This window comes from Nerophis lumbriciformis, linkage group LG24 (assembly GCF_033978685.3).
Source record: "Nerophis lumbriciformis linkage group LG24, RoL_Nlum_v2.1, whole genome shotgun sequence".
NCBI lineage: Eukaryota > Metazoa > Chordata > Actinopteri > Syngnathiformes > Syngnathidae > Nerophis > Nerophis lumbriciformis.
In genome coordinates this window covers 29270001-29285000 of record NC_084571.2, presented here as the reverse complement: position 1 = coordinate 29285000, position 15000 = coordinate 29270001, and positions in this window count along the sequence as shown.

Below are 15000 nucleotides of genomic sequence, written 5' to 3'. Positions count from 1 at the left end.
TATATATATATATATACATATACACATATATATATGTATATATATATATATATACATTTATACACACATATATACATATATATGTATATATATATATACATATATACACACATATATATATATATATATATATATACACACACACACACATATATATATATATATATACACACACATATACACACACACACATACATATATATATATACACACACACACACACACACACACACACACACACACACACACACACACACACACACACACACACACATATATATATATATATGTATATGGGGGTAATCATCTTGCAATACAGCCTGCTGAAAATGATGGAAAGCGCCACTCTACATAGCAACTTACACTGTGGTCAAAGTTGAAATTGCCAAAATATATCCATCCATCCGTCCATTTTCTACCGCTTGTCCATTTCGGGGTCGCGGGGGGGGGGGGGGGGGGTACACCGCATGCGGGCGGTAGGCGGGGTACACCCTGGACAAGTCGCCACCTCATCGCAGGGCCAACATAGATAGACAGACAACATTCACACTCACATTCACACACTAGGGCCAATTTAGTGTTGCCAATCAACCTATCCCCATAGTTCTAGATATTCAACACTCTACGACTAAAGTGGATAGTGCACCGCCCCCAATTTGTCACGTTTCATGTGTCAGGTAAACCGGGACATATGGGACCAGATGAATCCATCTCCTATTGAAGTCAATTAAGTAATATATAACGAGGGGACTCCTTATACATTCGTATGTTATTCACTATTACAAGCGGCCCTCTGAAGGCAGCCATAACTGCAATGTGGCCCGAGTTTGAAACCCTCGGTGTAGAGGATGGCGCTATCTTTTCAAATACCTTCCGACGTGTAACAGCAACATATTGTCATGTATACTTGAGACATGATGATTAGGTAGAAGATGAAGCTGCAGCAAGACCTGTGCAGGGTACCAAGGACCGAGGTCTATTTTCCCGCTCTGGCTCAGCATGAACGCTGTGTGAGGTTCAGGCATCCTCCCTACTGCTGCCACCTTCACGCGTCCTTGCACGGCGCTGCCACTGCGGCGTAGCTCCAGCGTGTGAGCGAGCGCTATCTCCAACAGCCCGGTGTGTGCGGGAGAAGACTCGTGCCCGGCTTCCCGTCCTCTATCTTTCGCTTATCTCAATCACACTCCCGTCCTTCCTTCCTTGGCCCGCCCTCCTCGCTCGCCATCAGCATCCCTCCTCTGCTGGCGTCACATGCGGGCCCAACAATGCTCACTTCACTCATCTCGCCGGCCGCGCTTTCACTTTGTCTCTGGAACAAAGCGACGTTGCTGACAGGCGAGGGATGATTGGCGTGGAGCTGAGGCCTTTGTTGACTCAGTGCATTGTTTTTGAAATATGAATCACAACCATTTACTATTCTGACATTGCTTTGTCATCAAGGTTTGCACACTTCTGAACTCGTTCAAATGCTGCAGCTTCGTGCTCGCAAATCATCGTCTGGGAATGTTCTCTCTAATACATTCTCTCATCTGATTGGTTACGCCACACCTTGAGAGTGGGGCAGGAAGTGGAACTGAGCCGCTGTATCACATGTGTCAAACTCAAGGTCCGGGGCCCAGTTCTGGTCTGCCACATCATTCAATGTAGTCTTCCACAATATTTAACGTGATGCGCCACCTCATTAAATGTGGCCCACAAAGTATTGTAATAATGTGGCCTGCCACATCATTCAATGTGGTCTGCAACATCATTTCATATGGTCGTGCACGTCATTTAATGTGGTCCGCCATCTCATTTAATTTGGCCCGCAAAGTTATTAAAGGTGGCCTGCCACATCATTCAATGTGGTCTGCAATGTGATTTAATGTGGTCTGCAACATCATTTCATATGGTCGTGCACGTTATTTAATGTGGTCCTCCACATTATTTAATGTGGTCCGCCATATCATTTAAACTGGCCCGCAACGTTATTTGACGTGGCCTGCCGAATAATTTAAAAGCGGCCTGCAATGGGATTTAACGTGGTCTCCAAAGTGATCTAACATGGTCCACTACCTCATTTAAAGTGGCCCGCATGGTCATTAAAAGTAGTTTTCCACTTTATTTAAGGTGGCCCGCAACGTTTTGGGATGTAATCTGCCACATAATTTAATGTGGTCTGCCGCATAAATTATTGTGGTCTGCAACGTTATTTGATGTGGTCTGCCACATAAATTAAAGTGGCCCGCAACGTTATTTGACGTGGTCTGCCACATCATTTAAAGTGGCCCGCAACGTTATTTGAAATGATCTTCCACTTTTAACGTGGCCCGCCACGTAATTTAATGTGGCCCGCAACGTTTTTTGACTTGGCCTGCAACGTCATTTGAAGTGGTCTTCCACTTTTTTTAATGTGGCCCGCCACGTCGTTTAAAGTGACTCGCAACATTACTTGATGCGGTCTGCCACAAAATTGAAATCGGCCCGCAACGTTATTTGAAGTGGTCTTCCACTTTTAATGTGGCCCGCCACGTAATTTAAATTGGCCCGCAACGTTATTTGATTTTGGTCTGCCACATAATTTAAGGTGGCCTGCAACGTTATTTGATGTGGTCTGCCACATAATTTAATGTGGCCCGCAACGTCATTTAAAGTGGTCTTCCACTTTTTTTATGTGGCCCGGCACGTCATTTAATGTGGCCCGGCACGTCATAATGGTGGCCCGCAACGTTATTTTGACGTGGTCTGCCACATCATTTAAAGTGGCCCGCAACGTTATTTGAAGTGATCTTCCACTTTTAATGTGGCCCGCAACGTTATATGACCTGGCCCGCAACGTCATTTAAAGTGGTCTTCCACTTTTTCTAAAGTGGCCCGCCACGTCATTTAAAGTGGCTCGCAACATTACTTGATGCGGTCTGCCACATAATTTAAAGTGGCCCGCAACGTCATTTGAAGTGGTCTTCCACATTTTTTTAAGGTGGCCCGCCACATCATTTAAAGTGGCTCGCAACGTTACTTGATGCTGTCTGCCACATAATTTAATGTGGCCCACAACGTTATTTAAAGTGGTCTGCCATATTGTGTAATGTATATACTGTATCACTCCGGTGCAACCAAGGTACCGTAACCGGTACAACCGGCAGGATTCAGTTGGTGCCAAAAAATACTGGACTTGGTACCCTTCCCTACTTCCAAGTACAGTTAGTTACCTAGCGATTGCTCAACATCTAATGGATATTATGGGAAATACCTGCCAGATTCATTTTCAGGAACACAAAAAACATAAAGAAAGTGCAAATGTGGTGACTGTGTGTCCTTTAAAATCAAGGGATGATTATGGCGTACCATTACTGCTCTGTATCTTGGCTTCCTGAGGTGAGCTACAATACACAATAACACAATAACACAATAACACAATAACACACAGCTGAGTTGTCAAGCATCACCAGCAGTAAATAAAGGGATTGTCCTCCCGCCCAGATGCGATTATTAACGATCATCTTTGTGAATAATGGAGGTATGATCTCAGAGTCCGATCATGAGAGACGTGGGAGCCAGCTTTTCCCTTCTTGCCGACCTTCATCAGTGGTTATTATCGATATAGCGGGGAATGATGGCGCTTCGCAATCAATGCTCATTTTTCTTTTTTCCCCGCAGCCGGTGGATTGCGCCGCCCTTCAAAGAGTGTGTTCGGTGGAACGGAGCCAGCTAATTGGCCAACGCGGTGGCAGTGACTTTGAAAGGCTAAGAGAGCAAAAATGCGTCGGCGCCTTTCCGACGCTCCTTCGCCAATAACCACTCAGGGCTCATATTTTGGCGGTTCCTCTCTTTTACTCCCGCACCAAATTGAACTCGTCAAGCGAGCACGGGGGCGGCGAGAGATGGCTGAAATCATTAAAAATGTTCCGATTGTACCTTGGGAGTTTGTTTACCAAAACCACAAAGCGGACTGGGCGTTAATTAGAAGCAAGCGATACTTGAAGAGAAGCAATTGCACCTTTTATGATTTGGTTTTCTAGGAAAATCTTCGCCTAAACCATGGGTCGGCAACCAAAAATGTTGAAAGAGCCATATTGGAGCAAAAATACAACAAAATAAATAAATGTCTGGAGCCGCCAAAAATGAAAAGCTGTATATAAGTCTTATAATGAAGGCAACACATGATGTAAGTGTCTATATTAGCTATAATAACCTACTATCAAAATGACTACGTATTTTTCGGAGTATAAGTCGCACCGGCCGAAAATGCTTAATAAAGAAGAAAAAAAACATATAAGTCGCACTGGAGTATAAGTCGCACCGGCCGAAAATGCATAATGAAGAAGGAAAAAACATATATAAGTCGCACTGGAGTATAAGTCGCACCGGCCAAAAACGCATAATAAAGAAGGGAAAAAACATATATAAGTCGCACTGGAGTATAAGCCGCACTGGAGTATAAGTCGCACCGGCCGAAAATGTATAATAAAGAAGGAAAAAAACATATATATAAGTCCCACTGGAGTATAAGTCGTACCGGCCGAAAATGCATAATAAAGAAGGAAAAAACATATGTAAGTCGCACTGAAGAATAAGTCGCACCGGCCGAAAATGCATAATAAAGAAGGGAAAAAACATATATAAATCGCACTGGAGAATAAGCCGCACTGGAGTAAAAGTCGCACTGGAGCATAAGTCGCACCGGCCAAAAATGCATAATAAAGAAGGAAAAAACATATATAAGTCGCACTGGAGTATAAGTCGCACCGGCCGAAAATGCATAATAAAGAAGGGAAAAACATATATAAGTCGCACTGGAGTATAAGTCGCACCAGCCAAAAAATGCATAATAAAGAAGGGAAAAAACATATATAAGTCGCACTGGAGTATAAGTCGCACCGGCCAAAAAATGCATAATAAAGAAGGGAAAAAACATATATAAGTCGCACTGGAGTATAAGTCGCACCAGCCGAAACTGCATAATAAAGAAGGGAAAAACATATATAAGCCGCACTGGAGTATAAGCCGCACCAGGCAAAAATGCACAATAAAGAAGGGAAAAAACATTTAAGTCGCACTGGAGTATAAGTCGCACCGGCCAAAAATGCATAATAAAGAAGGGAAAAAACATATATAAGTCGCACTGGAGTATAAGTCGCACCAGCCGAAAATGCATAATAAAGAAGGAAAAAACATATAAGTCGCACTGGAGTATAAGTCGCATCGGCCGAAAATGCATAATAAAGAAGGAAAAAACATATATAAGTCGCACTTGAGTATAAGTCGCACCGACCGAAAATGCATAATAAAGAAGGAAAAAACATATATAAGTCGCACTTGAGTATAAGTCGCACCGGCCAAAAATGCATAATAAAGAAGGGAAAAACATATATAAGTCGCACTGGAGTATAAGTCGCACCGGCCGAAAATCCATAATAAAGAAGGGAAAAACATATATAAGTCGCACTGGAGTATAAGTCGCACCGGCCAAAAATGCATAATAAAGAAGGGGAAAAACATATATAAGTCGCACTGGAGTATAAGTCGCACCAGCCGAAAATGCATAATAAAGAAGGGAAAAACATATATAAGCCGCACTGGAGTATAAGCCGCACCAGGCAAAAATGCACAATAAAGAAGGGAAAAAACATTTAAGTCGCACTGGAGTATAAGTCGCACCGGCCAAAAATGCATAATAAAGAAGGGAAAAAACATATATAAGTCGCACTGGAGTATAAGTCGCATCGGCCGAAAATGCATAATAAAGAAGGAAAAAACATATATAAGTCGCACTTGAGTATAAGTCGCACCGACCGAAAATGCATAATAAAGAAGGAAAAAACATATATAAGTCGCACTTGAGTATAAGTCGCACCGGCCAAAAATGCATAATAAAGAAGGGAAAAACATATATAAGTCGCACTGGAGTATAAGTCGCACCGGCCGAAAATCCATAATAAAGAAGGGAAAAACATATATAAGTCGCACTGGAGTATAAGTCGCACCGGCCAAAAATGCATAATAAAGAAGGGAAAAAACATATATAAGTCGCACTGGAGTATAAGTTGCACCGGCCAAAAATGCATAATAAAGAAGGAAAAACATATATAAGTCGCACTGGAGTATAAGTCGCACCGGCCGAAAATGCATAATAAAGAAGGGGAAAAACATATATAAGTCGCAATGGAGTATAAGTCGCACCGGCCGAAAATGCACAATAAAGAAGGGGAAAACATATATAAGTCGCACTGGAGTATAAGTCGCACCGGCCGAAAATGCATAATAAAGAAGGAAAAAACATATATAAGTCGCACTGGAGTATAAGTCGCACCGGCCAAAAATGCATAATAAAGAAGGGAAAAAACATATATAAGTCGCACTGGAGTATAAGTTGCACCGGCCGAAAATGTATAATAAAGAAGGAAAAACATATATAAGTCGCACTGGAGTATAAGTCGCACCGGCCGAAAATGCATAATAAAGAAGGAAAAAACATATATAAGTCGCACTGGAGTATAAGTCGCACCGGCCAAAAATGCATAATAAAGAAGGGAAAAAACATATATAAGTCGCACTGGAGTATAAGCCGCATCGGCTGAAAATGCATAATAAAGAAGGAAAAAACATATAAGTCGCACTGGAGTATAAGTCGCATCGGCCGAAAATGCATAATAAAGAAGGAAAAAACATATATAAGTCGCACTGGAGTATAAGCCGCACCAGGCAAAAATGCACAATAAAGAAGGGAAAAAACATTTAAGTCGCACTGGAGTATAAGTCGCACCGGCCAAAAATGCATAATAAAGAAGGGAAAAACATATATAAGTCGCACTGGAGTATAAGTCGCACCGGCCGAAAATCCATAATAAAGAAGGGAAAAACATATATAAGTCGCACTGGAGTATAAGTCGCACCGGCCAAAAATGCATAATAAAGAAGGGAAAAAACATATATAAGTCGCACTGGAGTATAAGTTGCACCGGCCAAAAATGCATAATAAAGAAGGAAAAACATATATAAGTCGCACTGGAGTATAAGTCGCACCGGCCGAAAATGCATAATAAAGAAGGGGAAAAACATATATAAGTCGCAATGGAGTATAAGTCGCACCGGCCGAAAATGCACAATAAAGAAGGGGAAAACATATATAAGTCGCACTGGAGTATAAGTCGCACCGGCCGAAAATGCATAATAAAGAAGGAAAAAACATATATAAGTCGCACTGGAGTATAAGTCGCACCGGCCAAAAATGCATAATAAAGAAGGGAAAAAACATATATAAGTCGCACTGGAGTATAAGTTGCACCGGCCGAAAATGTATAATAAAGAAGGAAAAACATATATAAGTCGCACTGGAGTATAAGTCGCACCGGCCGAAAATGCATAATAAAGAAGGAAAAAACATATATAAGTCGCACTGGAGTATAAGTCGCACCGGCCAAAAATGCATAATAAAGAAGGGAAAAAACATATATAAGTCGCACTGGAGTATAAGTCGCATCGGCTGAAAATGCATAATAAAGAAGGAAAAAACATATATAAGTCGCACTGGAGTATAAGTCGCACCGGCCGAAAATGCATATTAAAAAAGGGGAAAAACATATATAAGTCGCACTGGAGTATAAGTCGCACCGGCCGAAAATGCATAATAAAGAAGGAAAAAACATATATAAGTCGCACTGGAGTATAAGTCGCACTGCGAAAAACTGCAACTTTTAGTTTGAAAAATACGGTATGTGTCGCAGGCTGAGGCAAATCTCCGTTGACAGAAATGTTGAAATGTAATTGTGGAGGGAGAGTGTGACCAGCGCGCCTGCAGGAGCAAAGGTCACCGCCTCTGTCGATGGTGTCGAGGGCGGAGCACCATCGGATAGGGGCGGGGCATGTGCTGCCGGCGAGACACAGCTGGCAGGTGATTAGATTTCAACAGGTATGTGGCAAACACACAAAATATGCAATATTTTCTCAAAAAAGGTTTCAAAGTAGAATATTTGATGTAAAAAAAAATTGTAAAAATAAGTCATACACTTTTTTTAAATTTTCAACATTTAAGTCCAGATCATCTTAAGATCTTTCAACAGATTTTTTGTGTGTGTGTGTTTGTCTCATGCCGTTTTTGTCATAGAAAACAGCTTTTATAGGGCAAACACAAAATATGCAATATTTTCTCCAAAAAAAGTTTCAAAGTAGAATATTTGATGTAAAAAAAAGTGGTAAAAATAAGTCAACTTTTTTTTTTCTTCCAACAGTTAAGTCTAGAACATCTTCAGATCTATCAATAGTTTTTTTTTCTTGTGTGTGTGTGTGTTTGTTTCATACCGTTTTTGTCATAGAAAACTGTTGTTATTGTCAGGACTTGGTCCGTGGTGTTTGCTTTTCCGGAAGGCAACGGAAAGTTGGCTCGGGCGAGACGGGAATGTGAGTATATGATTTTATTTAATATTATCAAAAAAGAACAAACGAAAGGCGCGCACAATGGTGTAGGTAAAAAACTTGGCTAATGAAAACAAAACTTGCACAAAGGCAGAAACTGTGAACAATGAAACAAAAACTTACTTGGCATGGGACTGTGAACATGGCATTCTGCAGAGTGACGATAAAGAGTGTGTCAGGGGTATGATGTCGCCAAGGAGACTTCCTGGCAACAATCGGTTTAAATAATAGTGACATGATTAAAGACAGGTGCGTGAGTCGTGAGGGCAGGTGAAAACTAATGGGTTGCTATGGTGACAAACAAGAGTGCACAATGAGTCCAAACGTGGAACAGGTGAAACTAATGGGTAACCATGGAAACAAGACAAGGGAGTGAAAAGCAAGAACTAAAAAGAGTCCAAAACCAAACAGCACATGGCCAAACAAAAACATGATCAACACAGACATGACAGTTGTATAGCAAAAACACCAAAATATGCAATATTTTCTCAAAAAAAGGTTAAAAGTAGAATATTTGATGTAAAAAAAAGTGGCAAAAATAAGTCATACACTTTTTTTTTTTTTTTCAACATTTAAGTCTAGATCATCTTCAGATCTTTCAATAGTTTTTTGTGTGTGTGTGTTTGTTTGTCTCGTGCAGTTTTTGTCATAGAACACAGTTTTTATAGGACAAACACAAAATATGCAATATTTTCTCAAAAAAAGTTTCAAAGTAGAATATTTGATGTAAAAAAAGTGGCAATAATAAGTCATACAATTTTTTTTAATTTTCAACACTTAAGTCTAGATCATCTTCAGATCTATCAATATTTTTTAATGTGTGTTTTCTTTGTCTCATGCAGTTTTTGTCATAGAAATTTTAATGTGGCAAACACAAAATATGCAATATTTTCTCAAAAAAAGTTTCAAAGAAAAAAATGGCTAAAATAAGTCATACACTTTTTTTTAATTTTCAACATTTAAGTCTAGATCATCTTCAGATCTTTCAATGTTTTTTTGTGTGTGTTTGTTTGTTTGTTTGTTTGTCTCATGCCGTTTTTGTCATAGAAAACAGCTTTTATAGGGCAAACACAAAATATGCAATATTTTCTCCAAAAAAAGTTTCAAAGTAGAATATTTGATGTAAAAAAAGTGGTAAAAATAAGTCAACTTTTTTTTTTCCCAACAGTTAAGTCTAGAACATCTTCAGATCTATCAAAAGTTTTTTTTCTTGTGTGTGTGTGTGTGTGTTTGTTTGTTTGTCTCATACCGTTTTTGTCATAGAAAACTGTTATATAGCAAAAACACCAAAATATGAAATGTTTTCTCAAAAAGTTTAAAAAGTAGAATATTTGATGTAAAAAAAAGTGGATTAATTAAGTAATTTTCAACATTTAAGTCTAGATCATCTTCAGATCTTTCAATCGTTTTTTTTGTGTGTGTGTGTTTGTTTGTCTCATGCAGTTTTTGTCATAGAACACAGTTTTTATAGGGCAAACACAAAATATGCAATATTTTCTCAATATTAGTTTCAAAGTAGAATATTTGATTTAAAAAAGTGGCAAAAATAAGTCATACACTTTTTTTAAATTTTCAACATTTAAGTCTAGATCATCTTCAGATCTATCAATATTTTTTAATGTGTGTTTTCTTTGTTTGTCTCATGCAGTTTTTGTCATAGAAATTTTAATGTGGCAAACACAAAATATGCAATATTTTCTCAAAAAAAGTTTCAAAGTTGAATATTTGATGTGAAGTAACTGAATAGGTCAATAATTCATAACAACATTGATTTTGAGTTTTGAAGGGGGAAAAAAAACAGCCTGCATGAGAGGTTTGTGTTAGACTTAGACAAACTTTAATGATCCACAAGGAAAATGATTCCACACAGAGGGTGGAAGAGGGCGAAAACAAAAGGTATAAAGTAGACTAAAAATGTACTATAGTAGCAATATAAATAACATATATGTAATACTTTATATACAGTATATAATATATACAACAAATCCCAATTACCATGTACAATATTACAGTATATGTAACAGCTGCAGCAAAAAAAGGGCAACATAAAAAAAATTACATTTCAAATTTTAAAAATAGTTTCAACTTTTTCTTTTTACATTTTACCTGTTTGCTCTTTTATTCCACTTTTAAAGATTGTTCTGTTTTTTTTTTTTTTTTTTTTTTTTTAAATAGTATTTTTTAGAATGTGCCTTGAAAATGAGCTGTGGGCTGAAAATAGACGCCCCTGCTTTTCAGACAATATGTCCCCCCCCCCCCCCCCTCCTGTTTATTGTAGACTACAATCATGTAGACACACACTGAAAGCCTAAACCATCTTCCTCCAAGTGGACTGGCATCAACACAAAGAGTGTGCAGAGAAAACAGTCACAGGAGGCTTGAATGATTCATGACACTGAAGCTGGAGGTAGTTTGCGCTAAAAGCTGCATGGAGCTAAAACCAACAAACAAGGGGGGGCGATGCACCCCCCCCCCCTACCCATAAAAAAGGTATTTTGGGAGCAGCTCAAAAAAGTTGCTCCCCTGCAGGTTACGAGCACACCGGCACAGATTGGCACCGACGGCAGGCAGAGAGAGAGAGAGCTGAAGGCTGCTTACCTCCTTCGACAGCATCCTCGCATTCCAACACCAACACCTGGCCAGTGTCGCACAGGAACATCTGGTAATCCTCACCCAACACCCCGACATGTCCAAACACCTGAGTCATCACGTTTCATCTAACCGTCCCTACGCCACACTGTCTTCTGCGTCAACATGCACAAAAGAGGCATCTCTCATCTTTTTTCCCCCCCTTTCAGCATCCTCTGCATGGGCCAAGACGAGAGCCCGGGGCAGCAGTGGCACTTCCCACTTTTCGCCCTTTGAAAAGCCTCCCGTGAAAGAACCCGAGATGAAAGGCCTGACCCCTCCCCCCCCCTGGTCAATGGCATGGGTGATTGCGGAGACGGCAAGGACCGACCCAAACGTGCTCCCTGTTGGCAAAATGGCTGCTTGTCCCAATACTTTTAAGCAGTTAATGCAGCAGAACGCCATCATCCCAAAAACACACTGTAAAACCGGTTCCACCTGGTCATACTGTACGTCTCGCTGTTGTCATGCCTATCATTTGAGCAAACACACACACACAAATACAAGCTTTTTCAAGACAACATGCTGCTTCTCTAATCTGCTGATCTAGTAGTGAAGGGCCGAGGGAGTGCACACAAGTGTTTGGTTATGCAAAGTCCATCCCTTGCAGAGAGAAACAGGACACGCTGGAAGACCAATTGATTAAATTAAAAGTTCAAGCGGAACTCCTAGATCAGGGGTGTCCAACGTTTTTGACCGGGGGGCCTTATTGGGCAAAACATTTTTGGCTGTGGTCTGAAAGCATGCAAAGTATATATATCTATATATATATATATATATATATATATATTAGAGATGCACGGTTTGCGGACACAACCGCGGATTATCCGCGGTTCGGGCGGTTGAAATTAAAAAAAATTAGATTTTATCCGCAGGTCGGGTCGGGCGGTTGAAATAAAAAAAAATTTGATTTTAAATAGATTCAGGCGGGTGGCAGTTAAACCAATTCGGAAATATATATACATAGTTAAATGTTGTTACCCACATACGAAAAACGAGCAGGCACCTGCAGCATATGCCACAACAGAAGAAGAAAAAAAAAGAAGAGATGGACACTTTTACGGAGCGGAGAAGGGACGCCTCGCCGGGGTCCGGGACCGAGGCCCCTTCCCCCGAGAGGGCCCCACCGGGAGCCGTAGCTGAGGTGATCCGCGAGAAGGGCCCGACGCACGTCCAGGGTCACCACCGCGCCCACCGCACGACACCCCGCCTCGTCCGCCTTCGCCGCGGCCGGCGTCACGCGCAGCAGGTAAGCAGCTTACCTGCCCGCCACCCCCGTGACCAGGGGCTCGTAACAGGGGTCACTCCGCGCGCTCCGCCCGCGCAGCTTACCTGCCCGCCACCACCGTTGCAGGGGGCGCGTAACAGGGGTCACTCCGCGCGCAGTGCGCTCACGAAAGGGGTGGGGCAAGCAGAACTGGCGCTGCGGGATGAACCGAACGCCGGGTTAAGGCGCCCGATGGCGACGCTCATCAGACCCCAGAAAAGGTGTTGGTTGATATAGACAGCAGGACGGTGGCCATGGAAGTCGGAACCCGCTAAGGAGTGTGTAACAACCCACCTGCCGAATCAACTAGCCCTGAAAATGGATGGCGCTGGAGCGTCGGGCCCATACCCGGCCGTCGCCGGCAGCGAGAGCCGCTAGGGCTAGGCCGCGACGAGTAGGATGGGCGCCGCGGTGCGCGCTGAAGCCTCGGGCGCGAGCCCGGGTGCGAGCCCGGGTGCGAGGGACATCGCACCTCCACGCGCTTGGAGGTGCGCTCAGCGCGGCTCCCACATGATTGCTGCATTGGATCAGTCGCCTTTCTTTAACAGGCAAAAGCTTTATAACCTCACTAATGCCTTGCATCGTCTATATTAGATATATAACAACGGGCGGGTGCGGGCGGATGCGGTGTTGATTAAATGTTAATTCGGGTGGATGCGGATGGTTGACGACTTTTGTCATGCGGTTGCGGATGAAATAATTGCCTATCCGCGCATCTCTAATATATATATATATATATATATATATATATATATATATATACTGTACATATATATGCAGTATTTATACATACATACATACATACATACATACATACATATATATATATATACACTGTATATATACATATATATATATCTATCTATCAGTGACGTGCGGTGAGGTTGACGGCTGGTGAGGCACTGACTTCATCACAGTCAGATTTACAAACATATGAACCCTAAAGGGTATCTTATTCACCATTTGATTGGCAGCAGTTAACAGGTTATGTTTAAAAGCTCATACAAGCATTCTTCCCTGCTTGGTACTCAGCATCAAGGGTTGGAATTGGGGGTTAAATCACCAAAAATTATTCCCGGGCGCAGCGCCGCTGCTGCCCACTGCTCCGCTCACCTCCCAGGGGGTGATCAAGGGGATGGGTCAAATGCAGACAACAAATTTCATTACACCTAGTGTGTGTGTGACAATCATTGGTACTTTAACTTAACTTTAACTTTACACATACAAACTGTAGCACACAAAAAAGCACATTTAATTAAAAAAACGTTATTATGGTCTTACCTTTACTTATAAATGCGGGAACAGTGGTGTTCGTGTTGGAGGAGTTGTGAATGAATGAAATATGAAATCCGTGCTGCAGTCTGCAGGTGTACCTAATGTTGTGTCCCTGCAGTCATTCACGGCTCCTCCGGCGCGAGCATTGTTGTTTTTGCACTTTTTGGCTTCTTGTTAAGTGACTTTTTTTGGGTGGATTCGGTCTTGCACGTGGAGGGTTTGGGTGTGAATTTTTGGTTGGTGTGGCGCTCCCGTCGGGGGGTGCATTCTGCGGCGGGGGTGCAATAACCGGCACCAGGAGGCGGGATTAATGCGAGCCTCACACAGTGCGTCTTCGCAGCAGTTTTATGATCGCTCAGCACAAGAAATACTTTACACACATACAGTTGTTGACAAAATACACTGTACATTATATACCTCAGCTAACTAAACTATGGAAATGTATAATATAGTTCATATAGCAATACGGTCTCACTGCACAGCAGGCCAGCAGTTAGCCGAGTCCGCAATCCATGGTGAGGCACAACTGAGTGACGTGCCTCAACTGGCTGCTGATCACCGCACCGTCTCTTCTCAGTATTTGAACGGCAAATGTGAAAATTCAGCAATTTTGAATAAAAATAATCTAAAACTGGTGAAGTTAAATGGAAAATAACTTTATAGTATAATCACTGAATACATATAACAATTTAATTAATTTTTTTTTTTTTACATTTTTTTTCTTTCCAAGATGGCAGGTGAGGCCACATATATATATATAATAAATAAATGATAAATGGGTTGTACTTGTATAGCGCTTTTCTACCTTCAAGGTACTCAAAGCGCTTTGACACTACTTCCACATTTACCCATTCACACACACATTCACACACTGATGGAGGGAGCTGCCATGCAAGGCGCTAACCAGCACCCATCAGGAGCAAGGGTGAAGTGTCTTGCTCAGGACACAACGGACATGACGAGTTTTGGTACTAGGTGGGGATTGAACCAGGGACCCTCGGGTCGCGCACGGCCATTCTTCCACTGCGCCATTATATATATATATATATATATATATATATATATATATATATATATATATATATATATATATATATATATATATATATATATATATATATATGTGTGTATGTATATATATATATTATCGGACATCTTTACATCACATATATATATATCTTATGTTTGACTGCCATCTACTGGTCACACATATCATTACACAATGTACCAAATAAAATAGCTTTGAGGTGGGTAAGCTCAACCAAACCTATTCCTTACATTAGGCGCACCGGGTTATAAGGCGCACTGTCGAGTTTTGAGTGGGAAAAAAGGATTTTAAGTGCGCCTTATAGTGAGACTCAGAAATGCAAGAAACTAAACATAACAATTGGACAACATACCTAAAAATTGTAGTAAAATGATTTTCTGGTGTTTGT